At 47.6% G+C, this 8,371-nt stretch overlaps 1 long non-coding RNA gene across 1 annotated transcript; it reads right to left on the bottom strand.

The window, feature by feature from the left end:
• Positions 1–1,303: 1,303 nt before the first annotated feature.
• Positions 1,304–8,163, bottom strand: LOC148123775 (uncharacterized). Its single transcript, XR_015740534.1, has 3 exons — positions 8,056–8,163; positions 7,292–7,634; positions 1,304–3,150 (listed from the first exon to the last, which is right to left on the bottom strand). It is a non-coding gene; the product is annotated as an uncharacterized LOC148123775 (long non-coding RNA).
• Positions 8,164–8,371: the final 208 nt, after the last annotated feature.

Genomic DNA, 8,371 nt, shown 5'->3' with positions numbered 1-8,371 from the left:
AAGAAAAACTAGCATCCGAATATCATGTGGATGTTCAATGTTTCCCAACACGCAGAACATGAAAATGAGCTTAATTTCAAAATCCGACCTCATCTTCAAAAGTTTGCATTGCTACTGAATTGAGTTCAACCTTTCATTTTGAGGTCTGATAACCTCAGAAAAATCTACCATCCGAATATCATGTGGATGTTAAATGTTTCCCAACCCGCAGAACATGAAAATGAGCTTAATTTCAAAATCCGAGCTCTTCTTCAAAAGTTTGCATTGCTGCTAAATTGAGTTCGACCTTCCATTTTGAGATCTGATAACCTCAGAAAAATCTACCATCTGAATATTATGTGGATATTCAATGTTTCTCAACCCGCAGAACATGATAATGAGCTTAATTTCAAAATCCGTTCTTCTTCAGAAGTTTGCATTGCTACTAAATTGAGTTTGACCTTCCATTATGCGATCTGATATCCTAAGAAAAATCTACCATCCAAATATTATGTGGATGTTCAATGTTTCCCAACCCGCAGAACATGAAAATGAGCTTAATTTCAAAATTGAAGCTCTTCTTCAAAACTTGCATTGCTGCTAAATTGAGTTCGACCTTCCATTTTGAGATATGATAACTTCTTAGGAAAACTTGCATCCGAATATTATGTGGATGTTCAATGTTTCCCAACCCGCAGAACATGAAAATGAGCTTAATTTCATAATTGAAGCTCTTCTTCAAAAGTTTGCATTGCTGCTAAATTGAGTTCGACCTTCCATTTTGAGATCTGATAACCTCAGAAAAATCTACCATCCGAATATTATTCGCTGTTCAATGTTTCCCACCCTGCAGAACATGAAAATGAGCTTAATTTCAAAATCCGAGCTTTTCTTCAGAAGTTTGCATTGGTATTAAATTGAGTTCAACCTTCCATTTTGAAGTTTCCCACCCCGCAGAACATGAAAATGACCTTTTGGCAGATCTAAAAATCGATAATGGAGACAGATCACCCATGTTCTTCTGTGGCCACTCAGGAGCCACACTCTTTCAATGCTGTCAATCAGTGCAGACCAAACTCCCTGGAGAACTCTGCCATGCTGGGAAGAGTGAAGGAAGGAGAAGAAGAAAAGCAGTTGTTGTGCTTAGTTGTAAGCAGCTATGGTGGGGATGGGACACCTGAAGGATCTTGTTGGGGACAGATCTCCATGGGGAAAATTGATCTATGTGGCTGCTGAAGGTCAATACCAATTCGATGACATAGAATCAATCCCTCAGTTAGTCAATCATGCGACCTTAATGGTCTCTTTCAGCTATAGGCTGCCATTGTCTATTTCCTTGTCATTGTATCTTTAATCTCCAAAGAGGGAACAAATCACGGTTAAAAGAATCAAATGACAACAGCCTGAAACATTCATTAAAGTGATACATCTTCAGATAACAACCACAAACGTGGCCCCTTTAAGGCATGGACGGTCTTCAGCTCCCAGAATTCAGCATGCTGGCTGGAGAATTCTGGGATTTGAAGTCCCCCATACCTGAAAGGGGCCTAGTTTGAGAAACACCAGCATAATAAACTCTCAATACTGATCTCCCTTCAAACTATCCTGACTTCCCATTTGATTTCGACTCCAATTCAAGGCATATCATCACTGAAAACCCTCCAAAGGAGTGAGGATCATATGATCATATCATATCATGTCTCCAGCCATTTGTCCATCAGTCCACAGCTTTGGTGCTTCTGATAACAGGAAAAGGCGCCAATTTGAATTAAGATAGATTCCCCCCGCCCCCCAATACTTATTAGTCCCATCTCAGCCACGAAAGGCAGGTGGGGGACCTTGAGCCCATCCCTCTCTCAGTCTTCACGAGGTTCTTGTGGGGATGAAGGGATCTTAGTTGTGTTCACTGCCTTGAGCTAGGGAGAGAAAGAATAAAGGAGACATGAAAACCTAAGGAATAAAAAAATGAAAATAAAGGAATTCGCCAATCTCCAGGCCAAGTGTCTCTGGGAAATAACTGTTCTCTGTAATCTGTAAACTGTAATCCCAGTTTAGGTGAATTCTCCCAAATCATTATGCGGGACAATCCCCACTCGCCTCCAAGCAGGAGAGCCTGGGACATCAAAAGGAAAAGAGGAGGAAAGGGTGGATGCTTCCAGGAAAGGCATGGAACCCCTGCAGGAATCGGAGGCCAGGTCTCGGAGAAAGGGGTGGCTGGAGAAGTCCATAGAGGCCCTGAAGAAGGAATCTCCTGAAGCATCTGTGGAGAACATACTCAAGTGGCTTCAAGAACATTTCAACATCTCTCTCTCAGACAGACCAAGACCTGCTCTTGAAGAACGGCTGCAGAAGACCTTGAGAAACCTGCTGGAGGAAGGTCATGAAGGGTCCAAACAGCATTTCAAGCCATGGCTTGAAACATCAATAAAGAACCTGGAGGAGGAAGGAGCTGAAGAACCCCCATGAGGGACTCAAGAATGGCTGGAAGCCTCCATTGAAGGGATCCAAGGAGTCCAAAGAAAAAGGCCTCTAGAAGAGTCCACCCAGAGCCTCAGGCAGCAGTCTTATGAAGGACCCATGGAGGGGACACTACAGTGCCTGGAAGGCTTCCTAGAAAGCCTCACATTTGCAGAAGAACCTCCACCGCTTCACGAAAAATGGCTTCAAGGTTGCTTGAAGAACTTGGAGAAGTTCCCGAGGAATCCCAACAAGAGCCCCCAAATGGCTTGAAACATCTGCAAAGAGCTTCAGCTCCTCCCCCTCTTTCTCCTCCATTTAACATACACACTTCCTGCTGCCCAAAAACATTTGGAGTTGCCATTGTTGTTAGCTAAGAATATTTGATTGTTGGCCCAAATTCATGTCTAACCTTCTGATTTTTCCAGAGAGAAAGAACTGAGGAAGAACTCCTGTAGGTGACTGATCTACAGAGACCAGCTGGTGCCACTTAATTGTGCAGAGTCCAAAAGAAACAGGAGGGCAGATCCCTTGATGGGAAGGGAGGGATCTCCTCCTGAGACTCTTTCCACCCATCGAAAGGGCTTCTCCTCTTGGCTGTTGGGCTGCTTTTCCTCCGGCCTCTGAGGTCCTTTTTGAGTTGGAGGTGACTCTCCTCCCAGGTCACGCCCAGTTCCTTGCAGTGACATCAGATTTGGCTCTGAACAATTCTCCCTGATAAAAATAAAGAAAAGCCCATTAAAATACAAGAACGAGAGTCCCGTCTGTCAATGGTGTATTTGTGACCCTGGGTTCCTGCACTGGAGAAGAGGGTTGGACTAGATGACCACGAAGGTCTCCTCTCACAGCTTCTATTCTGTGATTCTTGGCTTATGACCATTCGTTTAGCATTCATGACCAGGCTGAGAAACACCACTTAGAAGCAGGTGGTTACAGGGTTACCCTGCAGTCACACAATCGCTATCCAGGCACTTGGCCACTGGCTCCCATTGAGGATGGTTGCAGGGTCCCAGGGTTACGTGGTGGCCATTTGCAACCTTCTCAGGGGCTTCCAACAGGCAAAGTCGATGGGGAAGCCAAGGGGGAAGGTTGCAAGTCATGGTCAGGTGAGGTCTCACTGTATGACAAACTTCTCTGTCCCAATTGGGGTTGAAAGTCGAGGACTTCCTGTACTGGGTGTCCTTCTAACAGGAGAAATCAGTTTCTGGGGCTCCCCAGAATATCATTAATTCCTACTGAAACTGCTACAGTTGGTCAATGACTTTGTCAGGCAGTGAGACCCCCGATTCAACCCCCCCTCAAACCCCCCCCTGGGCATGGCTCCCTAGTTCCCCAGAGAAGCCGGAGGGAGATTGGGGTCCAGGGGAAGCAGGAGGGAGTTGCAAGGATTCCCTCTTCCTGCCTGAACTGGATTGCAATGAGCACCTGATCTGCATAATGACCTCCGTCAAAACGGTTACAAATTGGGTATACTTTGACCTGATCACTGCACCGACTGAGGGCAGAGATCCCAGTCCCAACAGTCCAGGGCTGCCTGGGAATAGAATGGAGGGGGGATTGGCCTGAATTCTGAACCGGGCAGTAAGTGTCCCCTGGGGTTCTCAGCCCTTTGGCTGCCCAATGCAGGTCAGCTGGGGAAGGTCTCCTCCCTCTGGGCCTCCAGGGCTGCATCTTCCCCCCCAAACGTTACAGGGTTCTACTGAGACGGGACCTGGACACAGGGGGAAATCTCATAATCAAACTGAGACAGAAAACCTAAAGCCTCTGGGATTTTTAGGGAGGAGTGTAATTGCATGTCATTCATTTCATGGGTTTCAAGGAATCTAAAATGTCTCTGATATTCCATAGTTTCAGGTGATATATACACAAAGCTCTCTGCAGAGGGAAGATTTTATGAGTCACTTGAATCTGAATAGAGCTGGAAGGGACCCTGGAGGTCTTCTAGTCCAACCAACCCACTGCTCAAGCAGGAAATCCTATACCATTTCAGACAGGTGGCTCTCCAGCCTTTCCTTCAAATCTCCCAATGAATTAAAAATTAGAATTTCACAAAACAAATAAATTAGAAGTGGAAAATTAGAAAAATCCCCCTTTTCCAGTCCATCTGAAAGTGTCCAGAGAAGTCCTAAGGAGGCTTTCCCTGACCTGGCCAGAGCAATGGGGAAAGTGAGGCACAGAGATGGTGAAGCTGGGAAACCCTCTTTGGGGTCCAAGAGGACATCCAGACCTTCCCTGTTTCCCACCAGCTGCAGAAGGAGAGAAGCAGCAGCTCTTCCGGTCTCCTCCTCCTCCTCCATGATGGCCCTGGAGATGCTCCCGGGTCCTTCCTGCCCACTTTGCTCTGGGATCCCTTCCTGGGGATCCTGCAGAGCCTCCAACCTCTCCTGGCGACCATGGGATCGAGTGGGAAAGGATCCCCCAAGGAGAGAGATCCCTGCATTGGCCGTGATTGGGGCTCGGAGGGGGCAGGAGACCCCCAATCTGGACAGGGAAGAGGGATGGCCGGTGGGAGGAGTGAAGGGATCCATGGGGGCCAAAGCGGAGGCTCCTTCCCTCCGTGGAGGATCAGACACAACTGCCCCCCGCCATTTCCTGGGCTGCTCCCTCACCAGCCCCCAGGAAGGTCAAGAACAACCCCCCAGTATTTCAGAAGTTGGTATGTTCCAATGACTCTCTGCCTGCCCAGAATCCCCCGTCCAAGTGGATCAGCCCAAAGAAGCAGCAAAAGTTGCAGCTAATAAAAAACAAACTCCATTGCCATGACTACATTTTCAGGCCTCCATCTTGACTTTAGAATAGAATATAGAAATAAAATAGAACAAATAGAATATAGAAAATAGAATAGAATATAGAAATAAAATAGAACAAATAGAAAATAGTATATAGAATAGAATATAGACATAAAATAGAACAGAATAGAATGTTTAATAGAATAGAAAATAGAAAATAGAACAGAACAGAACAGAATAGAATAGAATAGACTTGTCACTTTAAATGTAAACTGATTGGTTTAGATTAAAATGAAATTTCATTGCACACAGCTGTTGAGTCTTTGTAATGCCTTCTATCCCGATTCTCCTCCACCCTGGCCCTCCTGCGACCTCAGTCGAGCAATGGCTGGAGGGATCCAAGAACCGAAGGGGGATTTGGCTTTGAGGGGCCAGTGTGACCTTCCTGACCTTCCTCCCCCCTCCCCCTCCCCAGGGAGGTTCCCCCCGCTGCTCTCCTGCCCCCCCCGAGCGCTTCTCCCCCAGGGATATCCAGGGCGCCCCGACCATTCCTGCTGCCCCCCCCAGCGCCCCCCCCCATTCCTTTGGAAAGAAATCTCTTTTTCCTCCTTTCAGCGTTTGGCTTCGTTCAGTCGGAGCCTCTGATTTCCTGGTTTCCCTAAAAATGGGGGCTCTGCTTTCATTGCGTCTCCCTGATTTTGCCTTTGATATTTGTCTCTCTTGTCTTCTTTCAGGTTATCGGGGTCTTTGTGCAACCATGGTGGTTCCTTCTGTGATCCTCCTTCCCTTCCCTTCTTTCCCTATTCTTTTTCCTATTCCTTTCCTCCTCCCTTCCTCACCTATTGACTTCATTTCCTTCCCATCTTCCACTTCTGCTTCTTCCTTTTCCTTTCCTCCTATTTTTTCCTTTCCTTCCCCATCCTTCCCTTTCCTTTTCTTATTCCTTTCCTCCCTTCATCTATTGACTTTAATTCCTTCCCATCTTCCTTTTCTTCTTCCTTTGCCTTTCCTCCTCCTATTTATTTCCTTTCCTTCCATTCTAATCCTGCCTTTAAAAGAAAAGCTCCATGGGTGACTTCGAACTATCCTCAGGGGAGTCTCAGTTCCCATGGAAAGACAAGGGGGAGAGACCTGTCCACCTCCTTTGGGGGTCTCTCTGACCCTCCTTCTGATTTCTTCCCCTCTGCTGGGACTCAGGGGACCCTGAGCGGGTTTCCCTCCCGCCTCCGTCCAGACCGTTCCAGGCATCCTGGCTGGGCCTGTCGGTCAGCAGAGGAGCCGCTTTCCCTCTGGCCCCAAGTGGCCCCCCTCCCGTCAGACCCGGGGAAGGAGGGAGGGTCAGGAAAGACGGGGCTGCGGAGAGGAAAGTCTGAGGAACTGGGTAGTGGTGCGACTCATGTAGTAGAGTGTGTGTGATTCTGCCTACTGAGATGAGGTGGACCCTGTTCTGTCTTTAAATTGCTGGCTGAATATAAAGACAGTCAGGCAAACTACAAGAGCTTCCATACAAAGTTTCTTTATTGAATCACAAGGTATTCTTAAGGTATAACTCACAGTTATGTTGAGATTCATCTAATGTCTAAATCTTTGCATAGCTGTCTTCATAGTGTGAAAGTATAGTGATCTTCATCCCATAATGATGGAGCAAAGGGTGAGACTCCAACATGCTGCTGGGGTCCAAGCAAGAGTAAAGGCAACTCCCCCAACCCAACCAAGGGTCAATTCAGTGACCAATCAGGATTACAGATGTGACTACATGACATGAACTACATTTCCCATGATGCATTAACTACATTTCCCATGAGACATTACCTTAAGGGGACAGCTCCCAATTCTCAATTAACTATATACTGTCTGGACAGCACAGTCCAGTTGCTTTCATGGTGTAGAGACAATAACTTGGTTCTTAACACCAATAATACCAAGGAGCTTATAGCAGACTATAGAAGGAACAGATCAGACCTCCAGCCCTTGCTTATCAATGGAGACCAAGGGGACCTTCAAGGAAGGCAGCAAAAAGATGCAGAGACACTGCAGGTGGTACTCGACCAACAACAGTTCATTGAGCGACAGTTCAAAGTTACAACATCACTGAAAAAAGTGACATGACCGTTTTCCACACTTACGACTGTGGCAGAATCCCCATGGTCAGGTGATCAAAGTTGAGATGCTGGGCAACTGGTTCCTCTTTATGACGGTCACAGTGTCATGGAATCAAGTGATCCCCTTGTGCGATCTTCTGGGAAGCAAAGTCAGTGGGGAAGCCAGGTTCACTGAACAACTCTCTCACTAGCTCAACAATTGTCGTCATTCACTTAACAACTCTTGCAAGAAAGGTTGTAAAATGGGGCAAAATTCACCTAACAACTGTCTCCCTTAGCAACAGAAATCCTGGAGTCAATTGTGGTCATAAGTCGAGGACTCCCTGCTATGGGAAATCTGGTGAGATCCAGCGGAGGGGCCTGGAGTCTGGGGGAGGTGAAAGCAAACAGAAAAGAGGGAAAGAAAAAGAGAAAAAGTCACTTTCTTGACTCATCACAACATTCCCACAAACCTCACACAGAGCAGAATGAATGGTGGGTGTGGGCAGGGGCAGTATTCGCACTCGTCACCAGAAGAAATCCAGCTTCTGAAAGGGAGAAACTGACAGTCTCTGTTTCTGAAAAACTCTGCAGGGTTTTCAACAGGACAGTTTGTTCTGGGTACACACACACATGCACACACTTTTTATATGGGGAAATTAGACCCCCCCTCCACCTTCACGAACCCACAGCCACACCTCCCTGGTTGGGCCTGCAGGGACTTTTCTCCCCGGATTTCCTCCTCTGGGCTTCGCTCAGCTGGGAGAAGGAAACGGTTTGTGGGAGGCAGGTGGATAAAAAACTCCCACCTTCTTCTCTTCCTGACAGGTGTGATGATGCCAGGAGGCTCTTTGTCCACTTCTCACCCGCCTGGATGGCTTCCGACCAGAGCCTGGCAAGAGAGGAAGCCAATGAATTCACCCCAAGGAAGCAGAAGTGGGGGGCCTGGGGCCCCTCCCCTCCCTGGGCCCCAGAGGGCCCCCCTCTTCCTTTGGCAGAGCTTCCTCCCCCAACCAGAGAGACCCCCCTCCAGCCGTGAAGTCTGGGGTCGCTCCAGCCCCTCCAGGCCTCCCCAGCCTGCCTGCCGCTGCCCCCCCCATGTGGCTGTCCTGGGCAGGGGCGCCC

The sequence above is a fragment of the Pseudonaja textilis genome, unplaced genomic scaffold, assembly GCF_049901715.1.
Source record: "Pseudonaja textilis isolate UNSWEBS1 unplaced genomic scaffold, rPseTex1.2 PTEXCTG66, whole genome shotgun sequence".
NCBI lineage: Eukaryota > Metazoa > Chordata > Lepidosauria > Squamata > Elapidae > Pseudonaja > Pseudonaja textilis.
Note: the sequence above shows the minus strand (reverse complement) of the source record. Positions and strands in the feature narration are given on the sequence as shown.